This window comes from Alosa sapidissima, chromosome 24 (genome assembly GCF_018492685.1).
Source record: "Alosa sapidissima isolate fAloSap1 chromosome 24, fAloSap1.pri, whole genome shotgun sequence".
In the NCBI taxonomy this organism is placed as follows: domain Eukaryota; kingdom Metazoa; phylum Chordata; class Actinopteri; order Clupeiformes; family Clupeidae; genus Alosa; species Alosa sapidissima.
This window is the reverse complement of record NC_055980.1, coordinates 12,363,965-12,381,239: the sequence shown is the minus strand read 5'-3', so window position 1 is coordinate 12,381,239 and position 17,275 is coordinate 12,363,965. Positions and strand designations below refer to the sequence as shown.

The following is a 17,275-nucleotide window of genomic DNA, read 5'->3' as shown; positions in this document are numbered from 1 at the left end:
TTTCTGTTTGATGTTGTTATGGTAAATGACTGCACACATATGTACAAGAATCTGAATACAAAATTGTAATCTGAGACAAAAGATTTCTAATGGCCATCCTCTGCTTAGTTTAAATGTTGCTGGTGGGAGAATGGCCAGTGGAAACAAATTAATTTGAAGATGACAACAAAACACAAAACATGTTGCACCAATGTCTCTAAACTTACCCACCATTGTATTCATTTTGGGGGGACACTGACTTTAGCAACTGTTCATAACTATACCATTGCACTATTTATAAAACACTACTTACTTAATATATGCAGATGTGAAGTTGTAGCCTGTGTTTCAATAAATTGACATAAATGGTCACAAGATGGTGGGTTTTTCCCAATAGACTCATGCAGGTGTGTCAACAAGGTATTGCAATAATAAAATAAATGAGCATTTACAATCGAAAAAGAGCAAACAGGTTGTGATCACTATGAAGGGGATCACCAACTGGGAGAGTTTTGTGTGATAATGTTTTTATGCAATCATGAGAATAGTATATATTATCTAGCTTTGAGCTTTCTATAATTTACAGTTAGTTTTTACTCTCAAACCATTTGACTTGCACAAGGCTACATGTATCACTACAATAAAAAGCAGTCAAAGGCTTTATTCTTTACATCTGTTCAAAAAGGTAAGGATATCGAGTAGCGTGCAAGGGCTCCCATTATGAATTGTGTACTTTGTCATTATCTTCAGGTTCTTGAACAAAGCAGTGATGGATCTGCCAAGCTCTCCTCTCTGCTAAGATTACCAGACATTATTCTACTTCAAACATCAGCTAAGTAGTGTAATCATTAAACTGCTATTGAAACTAAAGCAAATGGATCAGCCTATCGATATAATGAATCTGCAAACAATGACACAGCAGGCACAGGGAACATTTAATCAGTCTGTGGAAAGGGTTGTGTCTGTGTGACTCATTTGAAAATGATGATATGCTGTTGATATTGTACACACAGGCTCACTAATGACAGCAGACTGCTAGATACCTCGCTGTTTTGTAAGGCATCACAGGACTCTTAATATCATATGCCTTACAGTCAAACATTTTGATGCCAGTGGGTAACACAGGTGAAGAATTCCCTGAATTCGGCTGCCCTTTTCCCATTCATACTTTGGAGTGAAATACGCAAGGACATTCTAACCCCCTCTTCAAAATGCATTCATCTTGAAAATGGAGTAAAAGCTGTATTCAAGTTTTTGACAGGGCATTTTACCCAGCCCCTTCTGCCCGAGCCAACAACCCCCTGCGTGTGAAATTGTGTCAGAAAAGGGGCACCTCAGCACATGCCCACTTGAAATGGCTTTATTCTGAAATGTCACCAGGCGTTATTTTTTTGTCGAGCTGACTGAAGTAACATAAGAGGCTTTCTGGGAGCCGATTCCCATCCAGTGTGTTTATTTTGCCACAAGGTATAGTTTGTTGTTGGTCCTACCATGGTGGTTGCTGCAGGCTTGCTGGACACATTTCACTGCTATGCGCTTTGCTTTTCAAACTCGCCCTTAAGAGAGGATCTGCTGGTGTGTTCCAACATACTGATAGATTTGTTGCTCAGAATATCTGTGGTTTGGTCAGTTGGGAACAATAGCTTTTGTGATGCCATAGGCAGCTTATGATGAGATCTTGCCGTCCCGGTTCTGTCAGTAGTCAGGGGGGAACTTGATCTCACTGTTAACAGTGATGTGCAGGGGTGTCAGATTCACCTGCCAGGCCAGGGAGGTGGGCCAAGCGAAGGTGTCGGAGCTGGAAACCCAAAGCCCTGTCCTCTCGACACAGTGGTTGTGAATAGGGCAACCTGATCTGTCTCTGAACATGTACTGGGTTACTGAAACAACAAGCGTCACTTGACACAAACACAGCTTGATTACTCAAAGCCACGCAAGCAGCTGCAATGAATAAGTGATGAATGTCTGACTTTTCTACCTCTCTCTCCCTCCTCTGAAGCTTTTCCACCAGCTCTGTCAAAAATGACCCCAGACAGTTGATGCTCCTGTGATCTTATGGCACAAAGGCCTGTAAGTAGGCCACAGAGCTTATTATGCTCACAGTGGGGACATAAGATCATTAATGCATTTCATCATGAATGAACCACAACATACATATACATTATTCTGTATTGCTCATTCAACACAGCATGGCACACTGATGACGACTCCCTGACCAAAAAATTGATCTCAGAATTTATTTAGTTACATTATATAGGCCTACAATCATTTTAGATTCCCATCGAAAATCAGCACACATTAACACAATAGAGAGATATTAGGCCGAACTTGCAAGCTCCATGGCATATTTTAAGCTTCTGCTTTAAAGTCAGTCTTATTTCCTGTAGGCTATGGTACTATCAAAGGTTCAATGTTTTCTTCAGGTGCATGTTTTCTTCGTGGCAAAACAACTACAGTCCTGTTTTGCGGCTGTCACGAGAAAGGTGATTGGAAAATCTTCCATTTCTTCCTCCACTGCCCCAGTAAGATAATACATCACATCAGAGGGTGTGACACTTCCAGACGAACAGGTTCCTCATGTTAGTGGTGTTGAAACTCTGGTGTTAGGCTAGTGTGTAGCATGTCAGCTTTCCCCATCCCCAATTCTCAGTTCCTTGAGAAATGGTCATCACATTCACAAAATTCTGTATGTATTCATCTTTGATTATGTTTTCCCTCCTTTGGTTTTCAGAAAAATATGGCTGTTTCTATACAGTGTTCATGAAAGGGGCACAGGTGTATTCAGCAGTCTTTATGTAAGCCAATAGGATTTTCAATGTTATGTCAGTACACACTTAACTTTGCTGATGACAACAGCTGAATTGTGGATAATATGATTAAATGTGTATTCTAATATATTGCCACACTATGAGGGGTGGTTTTCTAGACATAGCCTAGTCCTAGATTAAAAGCTCTTTTTTTCTGTCTACGGGCTTAATCCATGTGGAGGATACCGTCCCTGTTTATCCCCAGAACAGTCTTTATGTGAGGGTAAACACACCTTATGTTCGCTGGGAGGTTATAGGGGAGATTGAAGTTTTGTTTTTGTTCTTGGGTGAGTCATCTGCCATTTTCTTAAGTCCGGAAGTCTTCCCCTTGAGTCTATCTCCAGTGCAATAAACTAGCAGCAGTGAAATCCAGTTTCAGACAGACACACACAAACACAACTTTCTCCCCACTCGCGTCATTTCACAAGAAAGTCTGACGCCGGCACCACAAGGTTCCCCAGGTACCAAAATATCCAGAAGATAAGGCTGATGAAGATGACGAGAGGTCCTGAGAGGACGAAGAAGTCCCAGAAACTCAGGGGAGCAAAGATGCCGAGGAAGAAGAGGATGAGGCCGATTGCGTCGAACGCCACAGCCAGGAGGAAGAAGCCGATACAGTGGCCAAGGTACTGTGTGTAGTCCATGTTTGGAGAGATGTTCCTTTGTCTGTCCTCTACCAGCCGTGAACTCAAAGTGGCAAGCTGAGGGAGAGCTCTCTTGAAGGACAAGGACGCATTCCCGCAATAACAACACTGACATGTTCCGCATAGCAAAAATCTTGAACTACAAGTAGATCCACTTTAAGATGGATGAGATTCACCCTACAGTCTTTGTTTTAGGAAATGTGATTGATGATAAGTCCTTGTACACCAATTCCTTAGTGTCACAAGTTCCTATTTAGACATTTTCCTATCTAATCTCAACGTATTTAAAGGAACACGCCACCCAATGTCAGTATATGTTCTTACCTTAGGGACTGTACGATATTTACGGGGGTTGGCGGAACAAGTCAGAGCCGGGCCGGGGGCGGGGCACATGACCGGGCCCTTTATTAAACTCATCATAACATAATTTTACAACATGAATACACATGCCCGTAACAGCGGGTGTTACAAGCGTCAGCGCCACGGAGAGCAACTATGTAATTTGAAAGTCCATCGAACGTACATGAAGTGTAACCAAGAGAACAAGAAAAACATTAGGCTACATGAGCCCTAATAATAAAACAATAATAATACGCAGCACTATTTGAAGGGCATACGAGCCTTGCGCTCCGCAAACTCGTCCACGATGCTCTGTGTAGGCCTATGTCCATTTTCTTTGCTCTCTCATTCTCTATGGACAACATGGCAAGTCCACTCCTGTCCCACTGTGCTCCTCAAGTGGTTTTTAATCTCACTGAATGCAGAAGTTACTGCTGGGTGGTTGCATTGGCGGAGCAAGGGGGTGGCTTCGGGGGCTCAAGCCCCGAATCCCTTTTTAAAAGCCCCGAATCTTTTTTTGTAGGTGTGTGTTTTCAATTTCCAACGATTTCTAATTTAACTTCCCCTCGGTTTGTCTATAAATGTTACAAAATATAGCCTAGGCCTACTATTACTGAGCAAATATCCCTTACTTTCAAAGCCCAATATGTAAGGGATAATGGACGACACGGTGGTCTGTTCACAGAAGTTAATGCACGGTCGAGGTTGTAAAACGGGAAATTCTAACAATGGGAAATTCAACCAAGCAGTGGAATAATGACAGATAATCTGATTTCCCACACGATGAGTTTAGGCAATGCCAGAGCCGAGATGTAGCGGTTTACGTCATAAACCGGGCAGGAAAGTTCAGAGCGGCGCAGTCAGTTTAAACAGCAAGCCGGTAAGAAAAACTATTGTCAAGACATTAGGCAATTAGGCTTGTACCCCGGAATACAAAAATAAACTTCAGAAAGACAGAAAGTTTGCTTCGCTGCGCAGCGGTCATAATAAGAGGAGAACTTTCACTCTCGGAACTCTTCCGGTGTGGTACTGCATCTAGGGGCGCTCGCGGGCGAGTCCAGAATGAATGGAGGTTTATGAGCTGTACCCCTCAAAATCCACTTTTCTCGGGTTATAATTTTTTCTCAAGTAATTTGAATATTGTATTCGAAAGGGGAGGCAAAGACAATACACATGGTTGAGTATTATAAGTCACTTAATTGTTCTAAAAAGCCTTTCAAACGTGTCAATGGTCATTCATTAGCATGATCATAGCATAGCATAGCATCAATGCTAGCGTGTTATGGGCAACAACGACCCAACCTGTAAGAAAACGAAAGGACAAGGATGATTTCACTTTTGATTGATAATCCATATCCATTTTGCGAAAAATAAAATAAAATCTGAGGGTTTCAGTTGTTAAATAGGTGAAAACAATCAATTTAGCCATGTAGCTACATAGGACCCCATGTATTTTGGACTCGCCTGCGATCGCCATCTAGGTGAACTAGGTGAGCTGCAGCCAAATTCGGTTAGTATGGGATTAATAGAGAGTGGGGAGGCTCTCCCGTGTCGGTATGTGCACTCAAACGCTCTGGTGCGCGGCGCGAATGTGTTAGCATGTTGCTATGCTAGCGGGCTCAGACGTAGCCATAGAGGGAGGTAGCAGTAATCAAAAACATCCACGTTTTCCCTTAAATACAGTCACACGAGTAGTTGATAAAAATGTGTAAGGTCACACAACATGAAACGTGGCAATTTTCCAAGCGAATAAACAGGAGAACTACAATGTGTGGTGCAATAGCACTTGAGAGTACTTCGACCTAGCAAAGTAATATTAATTAACACCTAATTGTAGATCCTATCCACCACAGCGTTCAGCCGATCCCTCAGCCTCCCCCTCCGAGGCACACACAGTAATTTCCGTAAATAGTGACAACCTGTTAGTTTGAGCTGACTTAGAAAAGTAGCAGGTAGTAGTAAAGTAGATGTGAACAATCATCAAAATCATGTCATTCGGATGTGTTTTGAGAAAGTTCGATTTTACAGTTTTTAGTCAAAACTCGTTAGCCTGGAAGTGATCAGGGCATGTCATTTCGCCGCTACAAAACGCTATTTTAATACCTCTTCTACTCCTACGGACTTCCCCCTAAAGATGCCAGCTGCAGCAGCAACATTTCCGGAAAGGTACTGGCTTGATGAAATTCATTCTGGACTCTCTATCCGACCACATAAAGACCTTTGGATACTTCGGTTTGGCTTTAGGGACCCCCTACTCACTACCACGTAAGTGTAATGTTGTTTGGAACGGTAGAACTGGTGGAACTGTGGAACTGGTGTATTTACAAACTTTTCAATGCCTCGTTTTATGAGTAAAGAACATAGTTGTACTACTGTAGAAGTTTTGTACCATTCAGGGCATTATTAGTGGGGTAATTTACGAGATAAAAGTTGGTACCATTACGACTGCAGAAACTCATTAGTGTCTGACAGCGCTACTCGACCAGGGTTCGACCAAGGGAAAACAGGTTCCTGGAGGGTGTTTGGCTCTGGGTCATGGTGCAAAGGACCCTAGGGTGAAATTACTCCGAACCATCGCTTTAAGTTAATCAGAGTGTCTGTGAACATTCAGAAGTAGATCATGACTTTCTTTTTCACTAAGGTATGAAATTAAAGTGACACAGTGGCTAAATCCTCTAGTCATTTTTCAACATAGGAAAGACAAGAGAATACACTAAATTTAAATAAAAAGAAAGTGTGTTGACATTTTTAAGTTTGGGAATGTCTAAAGCAATGATTCAAATGTTCTAATCAAGTGGAAATGTGACAAACATGCTCAAAGACCCATTGTTATCTTGCCCCCGCACACAGTATGGAGGATGGTAAGAATCCCTTCATTCATGCAGGCAAAAAAATCCATAAGAACCCCTGTTGGAGAGTTACAGAAAAAGGTGTCATCTTATGGTCACCAAGTCCCCCAAAAGTGACCTCACTGCTAATAGATTATTTAGAGGGCATGCTAGGTAAAAGTATGTCCAGTCATTAAAATTACCAATGTAAACAGCAGGAGTTACTGAATGGTAGAGACTTTGTCTGGAAGTGTGGTCTATTGTGAAATTAAATGAAAACAGCACTATTTGGCTAGAAACACTTTAGGCTTGTTTGGCGTACATATATGACGAATGACTACCTGAAAAGAACCTCATGCCTAATGAGAATTATGGTGGAAGGGCTGTGCTATTGTGGGGCTGTTTTTTATTCCCAAAGGCCTTGGGAACCTAATTAAGGTGCATGGTACATTTTCAAAGGAAATCTGTCAATCTCTGCCAAGACACTAAAAGTGGGTCATGATTGGATCTTTCATCAGGTCAATGAACCAAAACAAACATCCAGATCAAAACAAAGATGGTTTACTGCAAAATCAAGCTTCAGCCAATGCCATCTCTACCCCCTAATCTAAACTCCATAGAAAACATGTGGGGTGATTCAAAGAGGAGAATGCACAAAAAATTGCTTCCCTTCAAGATTGGATTTTTCCTTCATTGTTTTCATTGTGAGATTACAATAAATCACCAACAGATTCATTTTTTATAGTGGTTTTTGGTCAACTTTATCAGAGGTGCCGATAATTCTGGAGGGTGGTGTATGTATGTGCGTGTGTGTGTGTGTATATGTACCGGTATGTGTGTGTTTATGTGTGTATGGCTGTTAATTTCTGCTGAGAAGTTCTTACAAGATAGATTTTCTTTTAACTTTGCTGGCTTGTTAAGTCAAAACATTGGGAGGAGAGCCTGAATCATATTGCCATCTAGCCCCTTTATCAAAGGCTAAGTCATATAAGCTAGGCAATGCATACAGCATCTGTAATAGAAACATGAGGCAAAAGCTTCATTAAGTTTAGGTAATAATGTGGACACCTGCTCAATCACTGTCAAACGAGTTTTGTTGTTATAAGTTAAGTGTCTGCATTACTGCATTAGTGTCTTACTTCATTCTGCACTCCTGGATCAAATCATCCAATTTCATGTCTCTGTTAAGGGGGGGTTCAAACCAAAGATATGTGTCGAGATGAGCTGCAATGTTCTAAAACCTTGCAACTGCGTTGGTGTGAATTGGGCCTTAAGCATTAGACTGAGGTGAGGCTGAATAAAGGAGTGTTATTACCTGGAGCGTGTTCTACATAGTCTGCTGAGACGGTGGTATGTTCAATATGGAGGTATATTTGGTGCAGTTCAGTCAACACATAACATTTCAGGAACCTGTGGTTTCATGTGGACAAAAGATATTTTTATAAAAAATAGTTTTTTATTAACACATAAAATGGTAAAAATAATTGAAATGTTCAAATGAAATGTCCATATACACTGAAATGTGCAAGATTTTTCTGAAATGAGAGCAGTGATTCAGAAGACCCATTCAAAGAGAAAAAAAGATATTAAAAACATTGATTTGCCATCTTCAGTCTTCTAAGTGCTGGTGTGCAAGAGAACCAGTGACCACCTGAAAAATAAACAAGTCCTGAGGTTAAACCTGTGCCAGCTATCAGAATACGCGATAACCTCAACTCAAATCACAACTGTTTTGTGTGGTCAAAAGAGTCTAATTGCAGTGAACAAACATTGCACAAACGATTGTTTCCCAACTGTACTGTTGATTCATGGGTGTTGCCTCTCTAACCACCAGTGTAGTCCTATACTGTTGGAAAATGTCCATGCAACTTACAGGAATGCCTTCAGGGAAGTGTTTGCTTACTGCTGGGCCTAACCTACACAATATGCCAAACAATCATGATGGTTTAACAAAAAAGGGGGTAGAGGAGTGCTTCCTGGACTTGAAATTTGGTTAAGTCAGAGGTGCTCTTTGGATGGGAAACTATATGCCAAGAATAAAAAAACTTTTTAACTTTTTCAAGAGTGCCTTGGAGTTTTTTTTATTCTTGGCAATCATGATGGTTTCACTGAATGAAAGGTGGTAATAACCTCTCCTTTCCCAGCATCCTGTATCTGTGAATGCAATGCAATCATCTGTAGATGCAATAAACTGCTCAACATTCAATATACACTGACACAGTTACATTGATTTAAGTTGAGTTCAAAGACTTCAACCTGTGTAATTGAAAAAGCAGCAACCCTGTTTAACAGAAGAAAGGTACATTGCATGTTGGGACAATGTCATGGACAGAGGAAAGGTAAATTGCATGTTTGGAGAATGTCATGGGTGTCATAGTTCTGTACTGTATGGCAACAGCATCATAAATACACAATGCCCTCAAAATTAAACGTAGGCTATTTCAGGAATGGAATAGACATTGAATTTGTTCTAAATTTTGTTACGTACGAAGGCTAGAGAAGACGTTCGACTTTCCCATCTTCATTCATCTGCAACAAATCTCCGGAATTCTTGAAAGTACCCAGTTCCACATTTTTTTGCACTGGAGTGTCAAGATTTCGATCATATCCTTCGTTATCGTATTCAAGGACTGCTGGACTCTCCCAGCTTATTTTTGTTGCCGCCTGCACTGATACAACTCCGTTGGTCGTCTTGCCAATGCATTTTTCTCCTGCCTCCAAAGTTTTAATACCACTCTTCGAAAGCCTCTGGGAAAACTTTCTAGCCCATTGTGTGAAACTGTCCAGACTGCTCTTGTCATAGTCCACAGATGTGTCTTTGATGTTTCCTGCGTACCACATTATCCACCAAATCAAACTAAGAAAGACGATGATTGCGCCAGTGTATATTAAAAAGTCTCCATAAAACCTCCCGTCAAGACGCAAATTTCCAAAAATTCCTACCAATAAAACTGTCAAACCGACGACGTCGAAAATTATTCCGAGAATAAATAAAGGCATACAGGCACCCACACATTTCACTGTGGCCATGCTAGAACTCTCGGTGTTATCCCGTTGGTTAGCATTAGGGCAACATTTAACATGTTGTTCAAGGCATGTATTTCCCACCTGCACAACACACCTGTTTAGCGCCCCGCCTTGTTTGATGACGTCGTATACAACTCACACAGAAATCACAATCAGTGTCAGTGCCCATCTCAGAGAACAGGGCACACAGTAGTTGATCATAGGCTACTTCATATGTATTTCTTAGTTATCGGGTTAGATCATGAACTCATTTCTGGCACGTGAGATGTGTTACTTTTATACGTTTATGTGTGTTTTTATGAAGGTTTTTATGCATAAAGGCAAACGAGCACTGACACGTCCTATTCGCATATTTTGTTTCTGACCGTTTTACAGGTCACTTTAACACAATTAAACTTCAGCCCCGACAAAACAGGCTGTAGGTGAATAGCCAACAACTTCAACATGTAGACCTAAAGTAACAGGAGTTCAAACAGGAAAGTGTGGATGATAGCGCTGGTGCATTGATAGAGGGCGCCAGTTACCTTTCTAAGAAACCGACCGTTGCATTTGGAGAGTGCGCAGAGTTCATGCAGCTGTACCACAGTACCATCGACAAGCTCACGCGCAGTTTACACAATGGGTAAGAGGCTTTAATTACACCTTTCCGGGTCTCTAACTAATCATCAGCATTCCCAATGTAATACTAAAGTCGCATTTTTCTTTCCATAACGGATATAAAGCCACCAAACATGGATTTGACTCTGATATGAGAACCCTCTCTCTACACCCTCTTATTAAATGTTCAACATATATCGATCATTGTTCATATTTATCTTATTATTGCAGTTTATTAAACTGAAATATTACCATTGACCACACCGTGGTGATAGTGCCATAGGAATGTGTGGTGCGCGCATCAGCCAAGTGTATACCCAGAAGTCGCATAGTAAGGCATATGAAATAATTAAGTCCTTGGGGAGTTTAAACTGCGAAATGACAAAGGTTCTCTGGAACTCGCTGGAGCCTACTGAAACCTCCCAAAAGATGCTCTTTTTTGCGTAGAAATTATGCTAGTGCTGTTTACGAGATGCTTGCGTTTCCCCTCACTCTCATTCCTCAAGCATGTGTTGGATAGGCTTTGCTGCCACTAAAACTATACTGGAAAGCAATATATTCTTCCAGTCTTATGGTGGTTTTGTGAGGTGGTTTTGTGTAATAAGCAATGACATTATTTACTCCATAAGACGCCCCGTCAGCAAAGCAAGTATCTGATAATGCAGAGGGCAGTCAAATGAAATACATCAGACCAGTTCCACAGTGTCAAATACAAATGTTCCCTTCTGAAAATGATGACTTAGTCTGAACCCAAAGATCAATCTTAGTCTGAAATAATAGCAGTGTTTGCACTATGGAAGTATAGGCCTATGATAGATTCATGAGACTGTTTAATCTAGAAATGGCCACTCTCTTTACCCACAGTGTGTTAAGCCTCTGGAATCTGTAAAGGGAATAGGTGCAGAAGAGTTTTCATTTGGAGCCAAATTTGATCTGAGACCTCTCTTGGCTTTACTATAAAGGATTGCATGTAGTTATATATTTTATATAGTTATGTAAGACCACACTTTGTTCCCGTACAATTTCCACATGAAATCACCCAGAGCAAAAAAGGAAAGGATGAGGCAATGTCATTTCTATTGTCTTTTGATAAACATACTGTAGGCCAGTGATACATTTGTCTTCCTACAAGTTTCATTAATGTGGCATCAGAAATGTTTTGCACATACGTATGTAGCATATAATGGACTGATCAAAATCACAACTGTGAACTTTGGGGCTGCTCACTGAGGGAAAGTCATAGGCATCCGTTGATTTCGTGAAGTCCCCATAAAGTCCTTTATTTGCTGCCTTTAGATTTTCATTAATGGGGTTATAGAAAAGGTGAATTTACATTTAGTGTCGGAACAATGTTGGCTTGTCATGTCAAAGGTGCTCATGAATGGTGCAAAGGTGCTCATGAATGGTGCTCATGAATCCCTTGACATCTTACTTTTCAGTAGTGGAAAGCAGTTTGGTCCAAGGGGGGATGTGGAGCAATTTTGAATGTACTTCCAGAGATGAATCTAAAGTTTAGTTGAGAACTGCTTTTCAGTAACTTGTTTCATGGTTGAAATCACGTTAAACAATTCAGCTCAATGGGAGATGAAGATCTAGATCAATAATGCCCAGGGAGCTACTCTCATTAGAGTAAAGTTTCCCAGTGAGCCCTCAAACAGCCGCAGAGTTGAACATTAGATTTAACTTGACAAATGAGCACCACTTCCTATCTCCTCCTTCAACAAGCGCACACGCCCAGTGTGGATGTCAATTTGGAGCGGTTGGTCTGGCTTTCGCCGTTTCGGGGGTGTCAGATCTCGGCGCTTGGAGCCGAGGCTCCTTTCCGAGGATGCTGTCTTTCTTCCCAATCCTTGATTTCCCAACGGAACCGCAGCCTTGACACGCATGAGCTTCCTGGAGCATTTAAGCAGACGTCTTACCCTGTTATCAAAGACAGTTCCTCCTCGTGGTCTCTCTCCTCCAACCCCCCCCCCCCCCCCCCCAGACACGCTGCCTTCACATATCTCCCTGTCTGCGTGGTGGCAGATCACCAACTCATCCACGACCTCTTGGGGAATGTTGTACAGTAGATGATATTAGAAGTGGCTACAGAATGAGGTTCCCCCCCCCCAGGGCAGATGTCGGCGTTTTCTCGCGGCAACCGAACAAAATGTGTTTTGCGTCTCCCATTAAGGACAGTTTAAAACTGCTGTGGGGTATAATTTGGAGAGGCGAAACTGAGACTTCTGATGTGGGGAGTTGAGAGAGGGTGAGTGGTGGGTGAGGGGGAGAAGAGAACGGGGAGCAGGAGAATTTCTACAGGTGCCGCCTGTCAAATGAGAGGGCAGCTCTTCTCGTAGTCTTTCCACTCAGTAGCCACAAACAAGGGTCGTTAGGGTCACATATTTATAGACAGTGACCGCAGCCACAATCTCTCTTTGTCTCTCTCTCTCTCTCTCTTTCTCTCTCTCTCTCTCTCTCTCTCTCTCTCTCTCTCTCTCTCTCTCTCTCTTTTTACCCTCTTTACCCCCCCCCCCCCCCCCCACAGACACACAATCCCCTCTCTCCTGCTCTAGCTCAGATTTTTCAGATTTTTCAGAAACTGAAAAAAAGAAGCTGGTGAAAGGTTCATTCCTCCCTTCCGCTCCCTGCATCCCATGTCATCTGCTTTGGTCAAATAAATCAGTGCAGAGAGGCAGTGGGGAGGCACAGGGTGTGATGCTTATTCCCCATCCATCACTCTCAAGGTCAACTCAACAAATAGAGGGGACCACACAGGCCTGACTGGAGAGCATGTTTGTGGCACTTCTGTGTGTGTGTGTGTGTGTGGGGGGGGGGGGGGGGGGGTGGGTTTATGTGTGTGTGTATGTGTTTGTACTCTGTATTTATTGACCATGTCTCTCCATACAAGACATCTCACACACAGTGGCACATGTCTCGTGGTGTGTGTCCTTCTAGTGCACACTATCCATCTTCTGAGACCCTCCACCACCACCACCATCACCCCCACATCAACACACATTCATAACTGGGAAAGCTTGCTCAGCAGCAAGGTCAGGACCACTTGACCTTTGAACCCGCGGCACACACACACACACACACACACACACACACACACACACACATGGTCTTGTGTTGAATGCACCACACCCACGCAGGAGGGTCCTTTTCAATCCAAACACACACAGGTGGCTGCCTGATTACCGGCGCATGATAAATAGGGCCGAAGGAGCCCCGGAGGCAACAGGGAAATGGAGGAGAAAGCTTCTTATCTTGCCGTGCAGATACATGCGTAGATTTTCCCTTTTTAATCTGGGGGCTCACAGTCCCACGCAAGGAAAAAGAAGGGTTTGATTCATCGTGTCCTTGAATTATTTAGACTCGGCTCACCTCTTTCCAGGCCGGCCTTTCTTAAAAAGAGGACGCCTTCTGGAACTGACTTGTTTCTGACGCCACCCCTTATGGCTGGACTGAAAATCCAGCTTGGATTTAGATGACAGCTGTGGATGGCTAACTCCGTCCTCCCCTGTCAGCTTTCTCGAGGATACAGAAGATATGAACAATACATATCCCGTTCCTTCGCTCCATTCAAGCTTCACCTGCTTGGCGGCTGCAAGAGGCCGACCAAGGAGCATTTTCAATGTCGTCTCCGACAGCAAATGGGAGAGAGATTGGAAAAGGTGTTGAAGCCACACTCCATTCAATGTCTCAGAGCCGCATGGGCCAAGGTCTTACAGCCGAGGTGCATGGCATCTGCTGCTGCTGTTCAGACTGTTGTCACGCATGCTGTTCCAATCGTTGCCTTTTAAAGCCTAAATTATAATGCAGCCCCATAATCCAAAAATAATTAGCGACTTCCTTGGCATGAGCCAATTCATTGAATTGTATCACTAATAGGGAAACATAAATGGATTGGGCAGCGAAGCTTAAACGGCCCACAACAGAAGTAATTGTTATTCACAGGCCATGCTGCTAATCAGGAAATAAATAAATGGCATAAATCTTTTCTCCTAGGAGGCATTCATTATGAATTTTGTCGAATGAGAATGCCATTGATAACCCCTGCCCCAGCTAAAGACAGGAGGAGAAGGGAAAGTAGTAACTAAGTGATAAGACTGTATGCATAGTTACAATTTTCACATCACATCCTGAGAATGTTTTTCATTCTCCCAACGTAGGTGTGAGAATGTAGGTGTAGGAACGCATGCAAATACAGGTGTCATAGGAGACACAGCGCTCGAGTCCAAATGTGTTTTTGTTGAAAAGAGACCGCTTGTTATAAGAGATCATCAAAGCGATACAATAGCTCTCAGCCATCCAACACAATGTAGTATGCCAGATATGCAGGCTATAAGTGATATTTAATCATCATGTCTGCAAGCGTGTGAGATGGGGGCGGGGGGGGGGGGGGGGGTTGATGTGTGAGGCAGGTTGGCCAGTCTGTTGTCTTACAAAATAATCAGGCATGTTCTTTTCTCCTATTTTTTTGCGCAACATGCCAAATTCCACTACAGTATCATTTTTGTGTTTGTTTTTCCACCTTCGTTTTTATTTTGTTTCTTTGTTTGTTTTCCTGGCTGCTCCAAGAGATCTTTTATGAGTCTGGGCTCCCAGGAACACCCTGCGCCTGTGGGCAGCAATAAAGAAGAATCCACCATATTTGTATGAAGAGAGGTGAGGGTGTGTGTGTTTGTGTGTGTGTGGGGGGGGTGGGGGGGTGGGGGGGCAGTGAGACAGCTTGGTACCTTTTTTCATGCTAAACTGCCAAAGTACTTTGGCAGAGAGAGAGAGAGAAAAGCTTAAGTTCCTTTGTTTGATTCAAGATTTCTGAGAGCTGAGAAAAAAGTGATACAGTGATCTTTTGTGAGTCATGTTTCGATAAGTGGATGCGTGATAAATACTGTGACTTGGCCTTACTTTTCCCCAACTCGACTGCTTCAGAGACTTTATAACCGTTTATCTGAAATATTGCTGGACTTAATCATAGCTTGGACTGTTATTTTAAAAGTAAAGTGACTATAGCAGATGCTTTTATCCAAAGGAATCTTACATAATGAAGAATTTTAATATAAGACAGCATTAATATTTGCTTTGGAAAAAGGATTCAATGCATTTTATTCTTACCACACAGATATGATGAGAATCATTCTAAATAACATTGAATAATTGGAGTAATTCCATGCATTCTAGCACTGTTGATATTTGATGTGAATTAATCAACCACTAGAGCCCAAAAATACAGTATGTGTGGTAATCGGATAGAAACCTCAAGCAGCGTTAGCTCCAGCCAGGTTCATGAGAAAGACTGTAGCACCAGGTCTCCAAGGCAACCAGTAAGTGCTTGTGATGGATGCTGGTTCTCAGCATTAGGCTCTATCTATGGAGAATGAGTCACTCACCACTGAACCCGGCTGACCATTACCAGGGAGTCCCCTCAGTGCTCATAGTCTTGGTCTCTCTGAGGTCAATATTTTTGCTGTTAGCGACTGGACTGCACCACAATGAGTGTTCACTGATGCCAGTGTTTTATAGATCAACCTTTAGCATTCAAAACACTGACAAGAGTTTCACATATTAGCTATGGACATATCAATCATGTGCCCATTACTTTTCAATAATGATTTCTATTTTTCCTTCAAATAGTATTTGCCCAGCTAAACACACACACACACACACACACACACACACCACCACCACTGATGCCAGTGTTTTCTAGATCAACCTTTAGCATTCAAACCACTGACAAGAGTTTCACATATTAGCTATGGACATATGAATCCTGTGCTCATTACTTTTCAATAATGATTTCTATTTTTCCTTCAAATAGTCTTTGCCCAGCTAAAGACACACACTCTCTCACACACACACACACACACACACACATACACACACACACACACAACCACCACCACCATCATCACTACCCATTCCATACTCATTGGAAATGAATTAGTAAGCAATTTAACATCCATTTGATTCTGTTGTGATAATCCTGTGGGGATTCTGCCGTAAGAGCAGCTGAATTATAGGCGGATAATTCTATAGGTTCCCTTCTCCTCTGGCCTGTGCTATTCTTGCATTCAGTAATCCTCTCATTCTGTGCCACTACCACCACAGGGAGAAGAAGAAGATGAAGAAGAAGAACCAAGGCTTTCGCCTCACGTGTAGAAGCACCATCTCTGAATATCACGATTAAATTCAAATTAGCGGATACTTCTTGGAGGCATGCCTGTTTTGCATTTTCAAGACCCTCTCCAGCAATGATTACCCTACACATTACTTTAATGGCTTCACATCCTTGTAATGCTTTCTTTAAATTAAGGTTAATTCCCGTGCTCAAAATTTTTCCATGTTTATAAGCAAATTAATTTGTGCAGAATTAAGACTTCCTGTGTAAATTATGCTATGCCATTCACCGCGACGCCTTCAGAGAAAGAGAGAGGTGATTCCATTTCTAATGGAGAGGCTCTCGACTGCATCCGACGATCCATTACTCCATGCGGCGAGTCAAGGACACATTGTGTGAGGCCCTTGTGACAAGCAAGGCGGAAAGCAGCCGTGATGAGATTTCTCCAAGCTGTAATAGGAGACCTCACTGTCACCAGTAGGCAGATAACTATAAACATGCCTTACCTCTAGGGGTGGCAAGCCAGGCTCTCAGACACAGAAAAAAGAAAACAGCATATGCCAGCGTGCGGGGGGGTGGGGTGGGGGGTGGGGGGTTGCAAGATGAGGTTCATTCACATTCAAGTGGAAATGCCACTATTCATGTGCATTCTTAGATTTGAAGACTGCGGCTGACATGTTCTATACAAGGCTTCTTGTCAGACTAAAAATCGTACAATATTCACCTGTATATGACAGTTGTGTCACGGCAACTTCCATCCAGAAGTACCACAAAATGATCTCACTTTCTCAATTTAATTCCATATACTTTCTCATTGAATGTAAGCTATGCAATACCAGAAGCTGCGAGGAAATATCTATTTTGTAAGTTACATATTTAATGTCCTATATCTAAACAACTAAACACTTCTTGTATTTGTGTGGTCTGTGAGCTGGGGGATTATATTAC

The 17,275-nt window shown here is 42.3% G+C and overlaps 1 long non-coding RNA gene across 1 annotated transcript; it reads left to right on the top strand.

The window, feature by feature from the left end:
• The first annotated feature begins 9,794 nt into the window (after positions 1 to 9,794).
• Positions 9,795 to 16,877, top strand: LOC121700123. The gene is made up of 3 exons (XR_006027114.1): positions 9,795 to 9,884; positions 10,000 to 10,246; positions 16,318 to 16,877. It is a non-coding gene; the product is annotated as an uncharacterized LOC121700123 (long non-coding RNA).
• The last annotated feature ends 398 nt before the right edge of the window (positions 16,878 to 17,275 follow it).